This window comes from Adiantum capillus-veneris, chromosome 17, assembly GCF_014529385.1.
Source record: "Adiantum capillus-veneris isolate H3 chromosome 17, ASM1452938v2, whole genome shotgun sequence".
NCBI classification, from domain to species: domain Eukaryota; kingdom Viridiplantae; phylum Streptophyta; class Polypodiopsida; order Polypodiales; family Pteridaceae; genus Adiantum; species Adiantum capillus-veneris.
Window position 1 is genome coordinate 64,580,773 of NC_140947.1, and position 19,087 is coordinate 64,599,859.

A 19,087-nucleotide genomic window follows, 5' to 3' on the forward strand; every position below is an offset into this window, starting at 1 on the left:
AATCTCCATAGCATTGTCACCCACAATAATAAGGTCATCTACATATATGGTAATGACCACAATCCCCACATCACTCTCACGTACATAGAGTGAATGATCAGCATGAGCTCTCCTAAACCCAATACTGACAAGATACTTGGCAATCCTGTCATACCATGCTCTAGAGCCCTGCTTCAAACCATACAAAGCTTTGAGAAGTCTGCATACATAATTTGGGTAACCTGGATCGACATAACTAGGTGGCTGATCCATATACACTTCCTCTTGCAACTCACCATTCAAGAAGGCATTCTTTATATCCATTTGATGCATAATCCATCCTCTAGATGCAGCCACTGCTATGACAGCTCTCACAGTCGTCATCTTTGCCACTGGAGCAAAGGTCTCCTCATAGTCTATGCCATACGTCTGTGCATAACCCTTTGCGACCAGCCTTGCCTTGTGACGCTCAATGTTACCATCAGCCTTGTGCTTGGTTTTATACACCCATTTACAGCCAATAGCTTTCTTGCCACTTGGCAATGGCACCAACTCCCATGTGTCGTTTGCTTCCAATGCAGCCATCTCTTCATTCATTGCATCATCCCAATGCACATTTCCAACTGCATCCTCAAAACATGTGGGCTCCACATGTGGGCTCCACATCCTGTATCACCTTAGCCATGTAGGCTTGGTGATGCGCTAGATACCCATCATAAGTCAATTTCTAAACTGGATTTCTGACTCTATTAGATCTGCGCGGTCCTGGGTCACTCCTTTGCCCTCTAGCATCTTCTTGTACTTTCCTTACACCAGGTGTCCTGACGGCCGAAATTCCAAATTCCTCATCAAGACTTTGTTCAGAACCATCTGAATCCATGTCTACATGTGAAAACCCTGATGATGCATCAGCCATAAAGGGAGTTTCATCAACCTTTTCCTTTCCTTTTGGTGATACATTCCCTGTACCTGCTGGTGGAGTAACCTGCATACGTAGTCTACCATTCCATGGCTTCTCGACGGAGCCACGAGAAGACGACTCTTGTGGTCCACTCAAAACCTGTGACTGTGGCCTCACATTTTGTACAACCACATCATCTTTTACATCAGCCCCAATAGTGCCATGTGCATTACTGTACCAGCTGCTCATCTCATCAAAGACTACATCTCTGCTCACTCGTAATTCTCGTGTAGTAGGATTGTAGCACCTGTACCCCTTTTGTTCAAGGGAATATCCCACAAGAATACATTTCTCTGCTTTAGGATCCAATTTCCTACGCAACTCATCTGGTACATGCACGTAAGCTATGCAACCAAACACTTTCAAGTGTGCCAAATCAGGCTTTGTACCTGTAAACTTTTCCTCGGGCGTTACATCATGCACCGCAGCTGTAGGTGTCCTGTTCATAATGTACACAGCTGTATTTACAGCTTCAGCCCAGAAATGATGAGGCATGTTCTTCTCATTCATCAATGCACATGAAACCTCTGCAATGTGCCTGTTTTTCCTTTCTGCGACCCCATTCTGCTATGGAGTATATCTGCATGTAAACTGCCTGCGTATACCATGCATTCGCAAAAAATCTGAAAAATCATTGGAGAAGTACTCTTCTCCTCCATCTGACCTCAATGTCTTGATTTGCATATCTGTCTCCTTCTCAATCATGACTTTGAAGTCCTGAAAGTGACCAAACACTTCACTTTTGTTACGCATGAAGTAGACCCATACTTTCCTTGTATGGTCATCAATGAAAGAGACATAATATCTGCAACCATGTATACTTGCAGTATCGGTTGGACCCCAAACATCTGTGTGCACCACCTCAAGTGGATTTTTACATACATTGTGCTCATGTGGAAATGAGCCCTTTGACTGTTTTCCAAACTGGCATGCTGCACACACTTTATGCATACCATCCACCTTGAATTTGGGAAAACCTTTTACAATCTGTTTTGATTGCATGCTGCGCAATCTCTACTCATTGACATGGCCAATGCGTTTGTGCCAAATGTCAACATCAGCCACAACACCTGTGCCCTGTGCAAATAATGCAGCTTTTATCTCAGGCATGTCTACATTCAGCGTAAACATTCTGCCGACACATTTTCCCTCTGTGATCAGCTTACATCCATTCTGGAAATCTTCTACATAACAGCCATTTTGATTGAAGCGAACCTGCAAACCCTGCTCAACCATTTGTCTAACAGAAACAAGATTCTTTGTAATGTTTGGGACATGAAGTACATCTTCTAAGTACTTTGATTTCCCACTCTTCGTATTTAGAGGTATGTCCCCTACATGAGCAATGGGGTGAGTTGTGTCATCTCCTGTCTACACATAGCGTGACACATCTGGTTTGCGCATATCTCTAAACCACTCTCCACGAAACGTCATGTGATTAGAGGCACCTGAATCCGCATACCAAACATCATCTTGGGTGGAATTCTCTGCAGTCATTGTATTCATTACATGCTTCATAACAAACATGCGCTCGTTTTTGTTGTCATCTGCATCTCTGCTAGTAGATGCATAGTTGCCATGTTCTCTCTTTCCACTTCCTTTTCCCTTTGGATAGTCACATGACATGTGACCTCTTTCACCACAAGTCCAACATCCTCTGCTATCTGTAGTATGTTGCTGCCTGCTTGATCCTGCACCACGACCTCTTTGACTCCCCCTGCCTTGAGACTGGTTTCCCCTACCACCTGTATTGTTTTGATTTGATTGACCTTCTTGAAATTGGCCCCTGCAACCACTTGGGCCTTGACCACGACCTCTACCTCTACCTCTGTTGAAGTTAGAATAGAAGGCCAGTTCAGACCTATTTCTGCCACTAGAAGAAGACGTGTCAAGACCAAGGTTCTTCTCTTCAAGAATAAGCATAGAAATCAAATCTTGGAACACGGGGATGTCGTCTCTTGTATTCATGGAAGACCTGAAATGTACATACTCATCTCCTAGGCCATCCAAGCATGCACGTACAATTTCATCGTCTTCCACTGAGACTTTAATAGATCCAAGAGCCTCAATGATACTCTTGATCTTCAAGGCATAATCATTGATGGAGAGGTTGTTCCTCTTAACCTGATTTAGCTCCGACTTTAGTTGAAGCTTCCTGGCCTTGGTGTTCACCTCGAACACTCTGCCTAAGTTTTTCCATGCAATGGTGGGGGTTGCAGCATCCTATAGATAGCCCATCATGCCATCTGTGATGCTCATAGAAAGCCAATACATCACTTTGCTCTGGCCTTGTTGCCAGTCCCTCAAAGCTTTTCTTTGTTCTGCTGTAGCATTTGCCTCGGGAATCTCTGGTTCCTTTTCATTGTCTCCTTCTACATAGTCCTAATAACCTTTTCCTTTTAGAAAATTTGTTATTCTGAACTTCCATGCAGGGTAGTTATTTTTCTCAAGCTTCTCAGTAACAATCTGATTGAAACCGTCAGACATCTTGAAGCACTAAGACAAAATAGTTGCAATCTGCAAAACCTGCAAATCTGCTGAACCTGCTATCGTGGTACCTGTAATGCGTACATACAACCACTGTACTTGTACAGTAAATCTCTGTGTACTGCACTTTGGAGACCTGTTCAGAAACTTGTACGAACGAAGGGATTGCGAACGAAGGGATTGTGATGCTCTTGCTCTCTTAGCCTCTCTTGCCTGCACCAGGCTCTGATACCATGTAAAGAATGAGATGCAAGAGAGCTACACAAGACGAGCACAAAGCACACAGAGATGGAAAGCTTCTTCTCCTTCTTCACACAAAAAAGAGAGTACAAAATGACTAAGTGCTAAAACTGAAAAGTAGCACATATGTACATGCGGTCACTAAGTGTGAACTCGCTAGAAGCATACTAGGCTGGCACTATAAGTGTAGTCCATCTGTAGAATCAATTGCAAAGATCCTCTGTGTCGGTCACCTAACGTGCCAGTGAGTAAATATCGTAAGCGGCCAAGACCCGTAGTGGATGCCAGCTCAAGATGTAGAGCTCGACATCTCAACACCTTTCCCTTTCTCCCCAATCAAAACCACCTTAGCAGTAGAGGCTCCATTCTACTTACCTTCACTAGTTGGTTTACCTATAGGGATAGAGGTGGACAAAGGAACAATCGAAAGAGGGGGTTGCAAGACTGGCTTCAGACATTCAGATTGCATATGACCAAACTTGCCACATCGAAAGCAAGAATTTGCAAATTTTCCCATTTAAGTTTAAATGGACACTTGCCCACCCATGGGTCTCTTGAGTCAACCATATTTCCTTCAGGGGTTTGTTTGTCAGTGTCCCAAAGGATGCAAAACCTATTGGTTTTCATATCCAACTTCGGGGGGCAAATCATCTTACCAAGTTGCACAACCAACAATGGCAGGAAATGTCTCCACGCACAAGTGAAATCAACAATTTCCACCCACAGCGGGCATTTGTGATGAAATAATACTCTGATAGTTTTTAGTAAGTGCCCGTTGTAGAACATGTGTCATTTGTGTATTAAAGAAGAGGGGATACATCTGAACCAAAATATTTCTGGCTTCCGTATTTGCAAGCAGAACATCATAAAATCCACGCGCATCGAAATAAACGCCACAGACAGCTTGTTGTTTAAGGAGGAAATTGACCCATTACCTGCCATCTTGCATAGTAGGTATTTTCCCGAGAAAAACAACATGACTGCATTCATAGCATACTGAGCTATTGGATACATGATGTTTTACACGGGAATGCACACCTCAAGAGCAAGTGCCTGACCATTCCAGGCTTGTCGAGCCTCCTGAAATTCCTCATACAAACAAGCCTTGGTCTCCAAAGCGGCCTCTAAAGCAGGTTCCATTGCTCTCCGTCGATTAAACACACACAAAATGTCAACTTCGCCAAACAAAAGAAAATGTCTAAAAAAACTCTGCAAAAACTATGGAAGGTAAGTGAAGTTCTGTGTAGAGAAAACCACAACAGTATTACATCATCCAACACTGTCCTTGCAACACTATTGAGCATAACACACTCACAAAATCTCTGTACAAGATCTCTCTCTCTCACACACACACACACATGCGTGCTGTCGTGCAGCTCCGCTCCCATGCTAAGAAAGATACCAGGAAGATGCACATTGAGCTTAATGAAGCTTACCTAATTAATGATCAGTGTTCAGGGCTTGCTCCCAAGCTAGTTTTACGATTAATGTATGCCAAATGTGGTTTTAAGGACCAAATGATGCATTGATGATACTAAAAAGGAGTATGATTGAGGTGATCACAGATGCGGGATTATGATCTAGAATTGTAGTGCTTGAAGTGCTCTACCGGCCTGTCTTTACGGCTCGTCAATTGGAGCTACGGTGAAGAAGTTATGGCAGATTGAATTTTGAGTTAATTGCAGATCCGTACCGGATTGGGCAAGTGCAACTGAGGGATTAGAGATGAAGCGAATGGGTGGTCCTGAAGTGCTCACTTTGTGGAGCGCGTCGGTCTTTTCGAATCAACGATCGGAGTTCTTATTGCCAAGATATTGGCCATTAAAGATTCATCGGGGGTCGGTTCTATGCCAGGTCGGTCGCCTCGGTCGATGTGTCATCTGGGAATTTTTACTTCGACCAAGTTCCAAAACGTCATCTTTTGCAGTGCACTGATACTTATATATTCGAGACGACTTGAACTCGGCACTACTTTAGTCAATATCTGTGTCATCACTGTGCATTGGCAATGCTGTGTTCTCTTATGAAAGCACGAGCAGTTTAAAGGGTTAACAACTCTTAGAGATCATTGGTTACGGGGAATGCCTAATATGGTTGTGGCAAAGAAACTTAATGAAGTTTTAACCGAATGCGAAGGGAAGGCTTTTCGCCAAATGCAATCACCTATACTTACATCTTGAAGGCAAGTGGCACTATACAAGCCATTCAAATGGGCAACTAAATTCGTCATGATATGCCAGTCGAGGGATTTACGAGGACATCTTGAGTCTCGGAAATGATTTGGTCAATAAATATGGTGCACCTAAGTTTCAATGGTCACCCAAGGGGTGGCCGCCCAATTGTCAAGGGTGTGGCCGCCCAAATTAAAGACATTTATAGGAGAAATAAGTGTGGATGAGAGGGAAGAAAAAGCATGGCGATGGCGTGCAGGCAGCAATGAGCAACGAGTGAGGAGAGAGGAGGACGCGCTAGGCCGTGCATAGCTCGGACGAGGTTGAGCAAGAAGGGAAAACTCACCGGCTCGCCAAGGCGCCCCACTTTTGGTACCACTGCCGGCGAATTTTGCGTTGTTCGAAAAACGGCCTGCCACCTCAGCAAGAATGCATTTTTATGCTCCCTAGCAACGATGGTGTTGTCGTTGCTTAGGGAGGGGAGGTTATTTATAGGGATGACATGCAAGGGAGAATAATACTCAATGGGGAGTTGTTGCATGGGCAAGAGGAGGTAAGGAGGCTCTCTCTCTCGCTCTCAGATCTAAGCAAGGAGGACTACATCTCTTTCTTCTCGACCTCAAGGAGGGGGCTCGCCATCCCTTGCTCTCAACCTCAAGGAGGTTCTCTCTCCCTCGCTCTTTCTTCCTCTCTCTTTGTCGGAAAGGGGTAAGCAAGACTCAGGAAGGGGAGTTGTTGAAGGGAGTCGAGCTCAGTAAGCAACAAAAGAAGGGAGTCGACGACGGTAACCGAAGACGTAAAGTGAACGACGATCGATTCTAGAAATCCGACACAGAAGAATTTTTGTTCGCCGACGACAACTTAGGTTTAGTTAATATTTTTGATGAATCACGGAGCCGTTAATGGCTCGGGAAAAATTGTAAAGGGAGCTTAAACTCCTAAACCATTTCTTGAATTAATTAGCAGGTGTCGTTAACAACACTGCTTCAATAATCATGCGTTAGTTCATTAGTGTTAACAATCTTCAAGTGGTTTTGGTGCATTGTTAGCATTACCAATAAGCAATAACTACCTTATTGTGCGGTGCGATAACTCTTGGCTCTCAATTTTTCCATAGCCAGTAGCCCGGCGTTGACCTGGCTCACATTCCGAACCCATATCCCCCGATACGCGCACACATACACAAAAGAAACCCTTACCCAAATGCAAGCCTTGAGAGTACAACCACAAAATGAAAAACAGTATGCTTTGCCGATGCCTTTTTCAAGAATGTGACTCTTTACTATTAACTTGCTAGTTGTTGAGAAGCATTCTTCTTTCCTGCTTGAGAAGCAAGATGCAATGCAGCTAGTAAAGGTAATAACAAGCATCCCTCTCTCACATCTACACAGCACCCAAAAGAAACCCTTACCCCAAAGCGAGCTTGATAGTACATGCACAAAATGAAAAAGAGTGTAACCCACTCATAGAACTAACTATGTCTTCTTTGATGCTTGTTTGAAGCATGTGACTTTATCCCTTAGACTTGCAAGTTGCCAAGAGACGGCTACTATTCATCAACATGATTGGATTTTCTTATGGCACTTTTGTCAAATGTGTATAAAGTATCATAGAACAAGTGAAAGGGTCACAACAGCTTTCAAAAACAATAAGAAAGTGATATAATTGTTTAAGCTAATATTAATGTTTGGGAAAGGATTGTATCAGCTTTTAGTCTTGAGCCGATTGAAAATCGAGACTAGCTAACTGCAAACCATAGTAAAAGAAAGAAAAACAGATGAAATATGTGAGAAAGTCGTCCAAACATTTCGCAAATCTTAAAAAATTTGCTAGTATTTTCGGTTTTTTTTTTGTGAGGAGGAAACTCGATCAACAGCGGCTTAATAAAAGAGACTTCCTTGAATGTTACCACTAATTGGAATCAAAATATAAAATGCAAGAAATGTAAAGCCATGCGAAGTTGTGAAATGAAAGATGAAGTAAAAAGAACTAATTAATATATTTGTGTGTGTAGAATTTATTAGAATTATAGAAGGTGAAGCTTCACTCTAGCATTCTAAAACAATAGAATGCAAAAAAGACATATATTTGTGTGTGTGTAAAATTTACTAAAATGAAAGGCAAATCTCCATCCTGCACTCAAAACTATGAAGTCCCTCTAACCCAGCCCAACACTAAGGGTTTCTTTTAGAAAGTAAAAAAGGAGCCAAATAAAACAAGCTTCACATTCCCCACATGTACACCCAAATCAACAAAAAAATAAGTCTTGCTGATAAGACCAACCCCCCCCCCCCCCCCCCCCCCAAAAAAAAAAAAAAAAAAACACACAGACACATATTCGTATACTCTCATCCTAAGGCCCTTGTAGCATTTGGGTCGTTGCTTTGCCTAGTTTTTGGGAGTTTATCTAGTTTGTAGTGCTCCTCCTGATTGGATAAGTAATCTCTCAATCCTTTTCTTTGTAAATTGTTAGTATGGGGTTGCCTCAGTGGCATCTAGAAACTTATATGCCTTGAACTTAGTGTGACACTCCTCTACAATCATCTTAGGAGATTGCTTGGGGGTAAACTTTTTCCCCCCTTGACTCTCTCTCTCCCCTCATTTTATCCCCAATTTGAGGCCCTGCATTGGAGCTCCCTCTTCGTTGCTCTTCATGGCACTATCAGACTTTGGAATGACTTTTTGGGGGGCCCTTCAAATCTTGCATTTCCTTGGTGGGATCCTCTCCTAACAAAATTGTGATTGGGTTCTTGAAAAATTTAAGGGTATTGAGTGGAAGCTTTGAAAACTAGGCATTCATTGCCCCACTCCCCTACCCCGCTCTCCTCTACATTCTTCCCACTTTATACCTCCCCCCCTCTGTATGCCGACTCGGCTTCACAACTTCACCATCCTATTTACATTGTTTATTTCTACCCCTTAGATCCGTTTTGATAGACGCTCTTCTCAACTAAATTGGACCTACCCTAGTCTGTTAGTTGAAGGCTCTGCATAAAGACGAAGTGGTTGCCAATTGTCTCCAACTCCTAGACTCTATAAACTCTATAAAGGTGAGGGGTCCCTTCTCCCTCACTTAGCCTTAATTTTTTCATAATTTTTTGTCAAAGATAGAGAGAGTAAGTGGGAAAAAAAAGCATGCTTCTCTTTCTGACTCCTTCACGTAACCTACGAACATTTTGCTTTTCTTTTTCTCCAAGTAAATGAGATTGTGAGTGAGGGGAAGATGCCCTTATGGTGTTGCCATTTTGTGGATTTCATGCTCTTTGGTGTGTGTGTGTGTGTGTGTGTGTGTGTGTGTGTGTGTGAGAGAGAGAGAGAGAGAGAGAGAGAGAGAGAGAGAGAGCAATGCCTAGCAGCTTTGTTGTCTTGCTAGAATCTGGTGGGTTTTTATGTATTCCAACTCTCCAACGGAGATAGTGGATGATGTGCATTGCTCATAGACCTTTACTTCGTGAAATCTCTCGCTCTTGTTCTTTTAGGTTATTATGGTTTCCGTGACTTTTTTGTTAGCAAAACATTGTAATATTTTTTATGCTGTGAAAAAAAAATTCACATCATGACATGGCTTCTACCAAAATATATTGATTTTCTCATGTGTACTTGGCTTCAAATTAACCTCACGGTTTTGGCGATATGTTGTAATGGCCTCTTGATTATCATGATTGCTTGGATTTCAATTTTTTTATTATGGCAAAACTTTTGACATGGCCTTAATTCCTTGGCCTCTTCGTAATTCAAGGGGATATGATGGGAACAAGGGAATTAGCTTGGTTGAAAATTATTCTAACTGGGCTCCTTAACCTCATTTGATTGGTACTGCTCTTAAAAACTTAAGTGTTGTGCCTTCTACTTACATTTTGATGAAAAGCATTAACTATCCCAAGCCTTAGTCCCAAGGCCTCAAACACCTTCAAAGGTGGAGAGAGCTAGCGGGGAATGAGGGTAGGGAAGAGGAAGAAGAATCATCCATAGGAGAAAGAAATAGTTACTCACTTATCATCACTCTTCTTGCTTAGCATAGCATAATAGCATAGTAATGAAGATGAAGAAGATGACAAGCTTAAGCATTGAAGCATGGCTCTTGGTTGGATTTGCATTCCATAGCCAAGATTGTTGGTGTAAGCTCTCAACTTCTCAACAAGCTTGGAGAAGGAGATGGAGCTCTTGCACTTTGCACTTCACATAATGAGAGAGAGAGAGAGAGAGAGAGAGAGAGAGAGTGGGAGAGTCTCCCCCCCCCCCCCCCCCCCCCCCTCAAGCTTGGTCCAACCCTCTCTCTCTCTCTCTCTCTCTCTCTCTCTCTCTCTCTCTCTCTCTCTCGTATTATAGAATTATATCATTTGGATATGTGTCCTCTTTTCCTCTTTGAGAGAAAGAACTTAATTATTTATTTTATGCATCTAAATTCTCATTGGACCCCTGTAAATCCTATCCAATAAGATTCAATCATATCATGAGGGCCACATGTGGAGGATTTTGACATGTGTCTTTTATGCTTCTTAAGTTATTTGGTTTGAATTGAACACTTCAAGCACTTAGTCAATCACTCAAGGAAACATTTTATGTCTCTTTTGAGCTTATCTTTGAATTGAACACTTCAAGAACCTTAGTCATTTAAGCATAAAAATCACCTCAAGCTTTGGACAAGGTTCCCACAAATACTTTTACTTTAGTTAGCAAGCCGACAACAAGCACCTCATGTTTGAGTAGGATTCCCACCTCAAGGTCAGCCATAGCTTGCCTAAGGTCAAAAGACTTTTTTAACACTAACTTTTGGAGGTCTTTAATGAAGCTAACCCTAAGGTCTTTTAAGCTCCATTAGATGCACGTCACTCTTTGATAAACTACTGCTTTTGGACCCCTATTGAGATGTAACCATCTCTCCTCTTGGTCCCTTGCTGAGGTAAATCTAGAAGCACTTATTGCACATTGCTCTTTGGTAAACCGTCTCCTTCTAGATCCCTATTGAGATGCAACCATTTCTCCTTTTGGACCCCTATTGAGATGTAACCATCTCTCCTCTTGGTCCCTTGCTGAGGTAAATGTAGAAGAACTTATTGCACATTGCTCTTTGGTAAACTGTCTCCTTCTAGATCCCTATTGAGATGCAACCATTTCTCCTTTTGGTCCCCTATTGAGATAGGTCTAAAAGCACATATCTATATCTTAACTCTTGTTCCCCTTTTATCTTCCCATATTAAATTATCAGTTTAATATGAGAAAATCATTTGGTAAAGTTTGATATTATATTTTATGACAAAAAGCTCATAAAGAGCCAATTTAAGGAGCAAATTAGGCTACCTATGAGGCACCAATCATTATCAATTATCAACATCTAATATAACCTATAGATGTTATATTTCTAGAGTCATAACAATTGCAAATATAAGGAAATTTTAAACTAGCTTATACCATTTGTTTAGATAAGCCACATCAAAAGAATAGTTTTCACAAAAAATTTCAAAGCTCACCAAATGCAAAAATGCAAATGTTTTTCATGGAAAGAACTAGCCAATAGGCATAGGCCTTGCCAATTTTGCTTTAGGGTTGATTTGACGGAATCTTAAGAGATGCTTTGTTTTCTTAGAGGGAAAGTGAGTGGAAGAGGAAAAGTTGCTCAACAAAGTGATGGTCTTTCCATTTTAAAGAAATTACCAAATAGCCCTAATTTGTGGAAATTCCCAAAATACACGTCAAATTTCAAAAATTCCCAAACTAGCCTCAAAATTTTGTCATGGATTTCCAAAATGCCCTTCAAATTTTCCAAAATTCCCAAAATACCCTTGGTTGTGAGATTAAATATCTCCAGTTCATAAGAAGTGTATCAATATGTAGGCTTTGGAGATGGATTTTATCAAGAGTGTATCTTATGAGATACACTCTTTATATCAAAAGGGGAAGTGGAATGGGTGGGTAGCAAAGCCGTCGTGGCAGAGAGGGAGGAGAAGCTGCTAGGTGTTTCACAGAGGCGGCATCTCTCTCTCTCGTACACGTATTGGCAATCGTTTGCAGCTGCATAGGCCCACTAGGAGGCGCAAGTGATGCATCTCTCTCTATCTTGTTGGTCTGTAGTAGCTGCAAGAACTCTCTCTCCCACTCTCTCTCTCTCTCTCTCTCTCTCTCTCTCTCTCTCTCTCTCGCTCGCTCTCACTCTATCTCTCTCTCTCTCTCTCTCTCTCTCTCTCTCTCATGTTCTCGTCTCCAGAGGATGGAATTCTCCAGAGCCTTCTTAATAAACATCCTTAATATAACCATATCAATAGCCTTCTTCTTTTCTCCATCAAAATGGTGCCATTAGTGCACCCAAAATAAAGTTTAGAAAACAAATGAGTGTGCATCCTTTGATAAGAAATTCCCTCCACACCATTGTAGAGAATGTATATTTCATTCACCTAGTAAAGACCTTCCATTTTTCCAACCTCATCATCTTTTGAATGGAAACCGAAGCGATCAACAAGATTACTTCAACACAAGTATGAGATCACCATTTTTCATAAGAAAAGATCAAAAGATACCTATTCCTTGATGTTTAAGCAATATGTATCAAAAAAATGCTCCAAAAAACTCATTTTTATTGGGCACTCAATATTTGTTTCAACTAGAAATGAACTATCTAAAATAACCCACTTGTGAAGAGGTAGGCTCCATGCCAACAATCTCCATGATTGATTAGTGGAATAAGCCACCAATAAGAAGATGATTACTACCAGCTCTCACTTCCTTTCTTACAAGTTAAAATAGGCACACATAAGCCCCCTTTCCTCTTTCTCACAGCTGCGGAAAAACAATCTCAAGCCTAAGTGAGGGAGAAACCCTCACCTTATAAAGGAAGTAGGAGAGAGTGATGTGTGGATATTAACCGCCTCTTATGCATAATCCATGCATGCACCCCCCTACAAGTTTATTAGCATGCCACTTGGCGTTGTTGGAATACATCAACCCCTTGTGGTGACACTACCACCAAAAGAAACCAACATGAAAATCATTTTTTATTGCCAACAATTTGCTACAACAAAACTCTCCTTCTATAGGTCTTGTATGTAAGAAAATAGAAGGAAATAGAAGGATGCATCATGTATGGTATACTATAGTCAAGACTTACGGAATACACTTATCATACATCCCCTAGGGGATTTCGACGAGATGCACCAAGGTATAAGGTACCCTAACACATAGATACATGGCCCACAGGGTATGGTGGAGTTGGGAGAATGATGCTATTCCCATGTTGAGTGTCTGTGAGAGAACCAATTCATGTATGGGAGACTCCCTATTGAAATCGTTAAACACCCAAAGATGCACTCAGTGCCTTGTAGTGGGCAATTACCACCCAAGCTCTCCTTCCAAGTGGAGGTAACGAAATGTTAGGTGTCATTCCCATAGGAGGGGATAAGGTCACATTTTGAATAGCCTTAAGGCCACAAACCCCTTAAAAAAACAAGGAAAAAGTCACCTTTTGAATAGCATAAGGGGAGTATCCCATGGACACCTTCAGAACACTAACTAAAAGTCATATACTACAAAAATCATATATTAAAGAGGTTTCCCACCATGTGAACAAAGGTTCCTTCCAAGAAAGTTCCATTCTAAGAGAATGGAAGGAGTGTTCCATACTAAGAGATTGTAAGGAATGCACTCAAACCTATCCTGGTTCAATATACACGTAATGTAAGGATTGAACTCAAACTTATATACAAGTAATGTAAGGAATCCACTCAAACTTATCCTCATTTCATATATAGTTAAGCCTGCATGAGTAGAAAGGCAGATATAGAAGAAGTTCAAAAAAGATTCTCTCTATGTATCAAAAATCCACAACACATTGTGTGTGTGCTTTTCTTTTTCTATACTAAAGATATACACAAAAGAATAGTTTGTTCAAAGACAATTGGCTTTAGACATTACAAAGGTGATGTGTATAAAACCTCTTCTACCTTCAAAAAAAATTTGTGCAATATGGTTAGAATGATTTATCATTCCAATTTTCAAGAAAAAACACCTATCTATAGATGAAATACGTCCTCATCTTTAGGGTCAACAGACTGCAAAAAAACCTAATTCTCTTCAAGCAAAGATAGAACTCTCACGTGCATCCTTATAAACAAGACAATAGATTTGTTAGCCATGGAGTATACATTTTAACAGTGACAAAGAACCTGTTAGTTGTGATCCATATTGTACTTAAAAAATATTATGCTAGCTACTTTCCTAAAATAAAAGAATTTCAAATGTTTCGATGTGTTTCAAGAATAGTTTTATAGATACAAAAGAATTTTGTTGTAAAGCCCATCAAGAGTCTTACCAAACATCGAGCAAACTTTTTTGAGCAAACAAAATACCGAGCAAGCCATACATCCAATCAAGGAAAAGATTGATTATAAAACGTGACTTGTCCACTTATTTACAAAAGGAAGATAGTATATATAGCACAATTTTAATTTATGATCATACTGCCATTGAATAGATGTTGCGAGATTATAACATGAAACCCAATCATCAAGCTTGCTTTCGAGAGAGTAGAGACTACTCATATTAACTAATGTGTATGCTGACATTGAAGAGATTCCCTTGCATAATCACTAATAAGCCATCTCTCTAGAGACAATAAAGACTGCAATATAGAATCCAATTTGCAATAAAGTATATTTTAAAAATACTTTACTTCAATTTTTAGTGAAATATAAACTAATAATAGAAATTTAGGAGTTTGATCTCATTTTTATATTATGTGGATACACTTTTTTCTAACATTAAACGAAAGAAACTTGGACGTGACCTAAAACCTTGCCAGGTATTTTGTGTCAAACCATAGAGTTTTTATTATTACAATATTATATGAGAGAGATAAATATTGATAATTTTAATTTGTCACTGTGTTTAAAATGCCCGTAGATCCTAAAAAAGACCATGGCGTTGAGATGTTCCAAAAGCCTTGAAAGTAAATATCCATATATTTTATAACAAAAAAAAGCTTTCCACTAATTTAAATTTATATAGTTGTTAGAATTTGACAATTTTGACCACACTGTTACATTTGGAATGCCCAAAAACCTAGCAAAAACTACCCATAAGTCTCATTCTGACATTTGAAGATGGGGTTTTGGACCAAAAAAGGTTTTGAAATTGCCCAAAATGGATGCGGGACTCTTTTGGGCAATTGCCATATAAAATTTCACAATTTTTGCCACATGATTGCGTTTGAAATGGCCAAAAATCCTAGAAACAACTATCATCCATACACAATGGATGGCCATTGTGTATGGATAGTTTTTTCTAGGGTTTTAGGCCATTCCAATCCATTGTGTATAGATAATCGTTTCTAGGGTTTTAGGCCATTTGTATGGATATTTACTTTTAAGATTTTGGGACATTTTAAATACAATGATATAGCCAAAATGATTAAATTTTATATCTCTCATATTGTCATGTATAAAAATATTCAATGAATTACTTTGTGTAAATATAAATATTTTAAGAGAGGATTATATTATTTTTAAGTAGAACATCTCTTACTGGGGTGATATATGAGGCACATGAATGCTTCCTTTTAAGTAAAAATTCTTTGGTTTTTAGCTCAGACTTATGTTTTCTATATGTTGTTGTGCTGTGACACGTACATAGTGGGAACGCATGCTACAAGATCTATCTTGTAACTTTTTAGATACATAATTATCTTTCCTATAATGTACATATGCATATTTAAGTATAATAATAAGCCTTCTATCTCATCCTATTATTTTTCTCAAGGATAACCTATCTTTACTTTACCATCAGAAAATACTATGGGAAAAGCTCAATAGCTCCGCCTCTTTAACTTGGGGCAAAAAGCATTGATTCTTTATTTCTACTATCTCATTATCATCTCACACCCTAGCTAGATCCTATATCTAGGGTAAACTCCAATATATATATATTCTATGTATTTTTTATACTTTTCTTATATTTCTTTTTAAATAGCTACTAGGAGGGAATCAAATCCTAGTGGGACACTAGGTGGCATGATTTCAAAGATACACTTATTTTAATGCATTATTGCAAGCATGATTACAAAACTTTGTCAAGGAGCAATGTCATGCTTTCATATGGCATGAGGTGTCCTTTGGAATTAAATGAAAGTCTAAGCTAAGGGGACCACGGGAAGACTTTTGCTGCCAGAAATGGACCCTATTTTGATGAATTTTTTACACAAGGTTCCAATCCGAATTGGAAAATGATTTTAAAATAAAAATCGTAGCTAATGAGCTGAAGTTTTTGCCCATATTTTTACTTTTTTATTTGGAGCCACGTTGAGGAGATATGATCAAAATACTGGACCCCAGTCTGCCCACATCATGCAGGGACAGCTCATTTCCAACTATTCCAATTCCTATTCACACTGGCTCCTCTCTTCTTGTGTAAACCCTTGGGGGTTCCCTTCACCTATAAAAGGGGACCTCTTCTTCCTTGAAAAGGAACTCAAGCATTCAAGCCATTGATGAGAGGAATTCTTGAGAGAGTGAGTAGTAATGCCTAATTGTACTTAGCCATTAACATAAGCCCAAGCCTACACTTTCTCCTAGAGGAAGACTAGCCATTCTTGTACGCTATCCTTGGAAGATCAACTCTAATCAAAGAAGTTCTTGCACTTGGCGTATCAATCAAAGTGGAGTTCTCCCCTCTTCTTCTCTCTCCATCAATAATGGTGCCGAAGGGTTTGTCAAGTAAGATGTGTTCTACATTGATGTTTTCTTGATTTCTTGTTGTTTTCTTTTTCATCTTTAATCCAACATATATATATGTATCTAATCTCATCTCCTTAAGCAAACCTATCTCTCTCATTCTTAGTAATTCATCCTCTCTGCAAATTCTAGGTTCTCTTTTCTACAGGTACATCTCTCCCCGCAGTATCCTTATTGCCTACCGGCAAGAATAGGGCTTGGGAGGGAAACTTCTCATCTCTTCACTTCTCTCATATCTACATTTCTCACATACTATCATAGATGAATAACCAACATGATGATCATTTCTATCGCTTTCACTCTGTACGATCTATTAGAATTAACGTATGGATTAGCCGTAAAATACACTTTCAACAACGTATAGTGTTTCTCTTTGGCCCAGAAAGGCTTAATGAAATACTTCTATCACCGGATCCCATCATACTACCTCTCATAGACTATAACTTTTCTTTTGACGTAAGCGTAGTTATCTTGCTATGAACCAAGAGGATTTGTACACACAATTAATCCCAATCACTAGACAAAATATATATATTATGGTAAGCACAAAACTACAATTCCAAAGAATAATTCGTAGCTTATTTGGTCAGCCAATATTGAATGCCATTAACTCATCTATTAACCCTTTCATATTACCCATGATACGATATGACCATAGCCTTGATGTTTTCATTTTCGTATTGTTTTGACATTCTCTTTTGTGTTCTTTCTTTGTGTGTGTGAGTGCAAGAGAGAAAGAGCGAGTCTTCTTTGATTGCACTTCTTTCCAAACCCTAGACTTCATGGCATCTATGGTTTAACTCCTTCATATAGTTTTTGTTGAGTTCTCTCACAAACTCTCACAACCATAAGCCCGGTGCTTTCCAGGCAAGACCGCAAATTTCTCGACATATTTTTGGTCAGCCCGACGTGAAACTGCGAGGGTGAGATTTTGTGGATAACCATGGGTGATCATGTTGAGCAACAGGGTATGCATTTTGACCCAGCAACAATGCAAATGTTTCAAGCATTTGCAATGTTCATGCAACAACAACATGCCATTGAAAGAAGGGAGATTTCAGCAACGAAGGCCATACAAGCAGTCGTCAATAGAATGGATCAGTTCAATGGCAAATATGTAACCAAGTACTTACGCGAGTATGTGAAGGAGATGGAGCTGCATCGCGTGTCAGAAGGTGAGATGATTCAAAGCTTTGAGCTAGTTGTTTCTCCAGAAATTAGAGAGCATGTTAGGGTAATTAAAGATGGGCATGGGAGAAATTGGGAAGAACTCAAAGTAGCTTTAAAGGAGGAATATTTCATGGAGGACTCTGAAAGAGTGACCAAAAGGACATTCTTAGAATGGGTAGTCAAGCCAAAGCAAGGACTATCAATAACAGAGCTACTTAGGGAATTTGAGCGGCGCTATGCACAACTCACCAGGACAGAAAGGGCCACACTAGATGCAGAGAAGACAAATCTTTTCTTACAAGCTGCAGGTAAAGAGTTTCAAGAAAATTTGGAGCTTCTTCTTGAAGATAAAGATGTTGAGCAAGGACTAAAGATCGACTGGAATGAGGTTGAAGGTGCTGTCTCACTGCTTGCCAAACGACAAAGAAGAAGGGACAAGATGGTAGTAAACACTACAAGTCCTTCCACATCAACTTCTGACAAAATGGTAAAGCCTACTTTTATCGCTCCTAAGTTTGATGAGTCCATGCTAGATGAGCTTGTGAAGGGAATGCGTGACTTGAAGGTGAAGTTTGCAAAGCTTGAAGAAAAAGGCCAACCATCAGGGCCACTTCCTAGGCAAAGACAACAGCCCAAAGAAGGGTTTATTAATAGATGTATTTGGTGTGATAGTACAGACCATGTAAGAAGGGATTGTGATGATTTTAGTGATGCTTTGTCAAAAGATGTTGTCTTTTTTAAGGATGGTAAAATCCACTTAAGAGAGACAGGTCTACCCTTGAGAACTAACTTTGGGAAGAGGGGAATGCAAACCTTAGTTGAAGATATGGCAACTAAGCATGCCACCTCTTCAGTTGAGACAGCTACTTTTGGAGTAAAAATTGAACATTTTTGTGATGAAGAGGTGAGTGACAATCATGGTCAAATTTGGCCAAATGTCATGCAATTAGCTAAAAAGGGAAATCTTACAAAAGAGATTCTACATGAAGCAGGTGATTGCATACGTCTAGAAACAGGATGGAATGATCCAGTGGACTCATTGTCAGTGCATGCCTACATTACAAAATGCCAACAAAATGAGGCAATTGTAGAAGAGAAGCACAGACGTGAGAATTCTGATGAAGGACCATCAAAAAGAGCTTTTAGAAGTGGGGGAAGAAGCGACTCAATGCCTTCTCAAACACCCTCAACACAAGGAGCATCTCCACCTGAAGTACTCATGGAGGAGTCTACAACAGGAAAGAAGAAAGAGCCAACGAAAGGTAAGACAAAAGGCCCAACTTATAAACTACAATCTGATATTGAGGTTGCTACAGATTTAAAGAAAGTCTTGGAGGAAAGGATCTTGAATAGCAAGATTG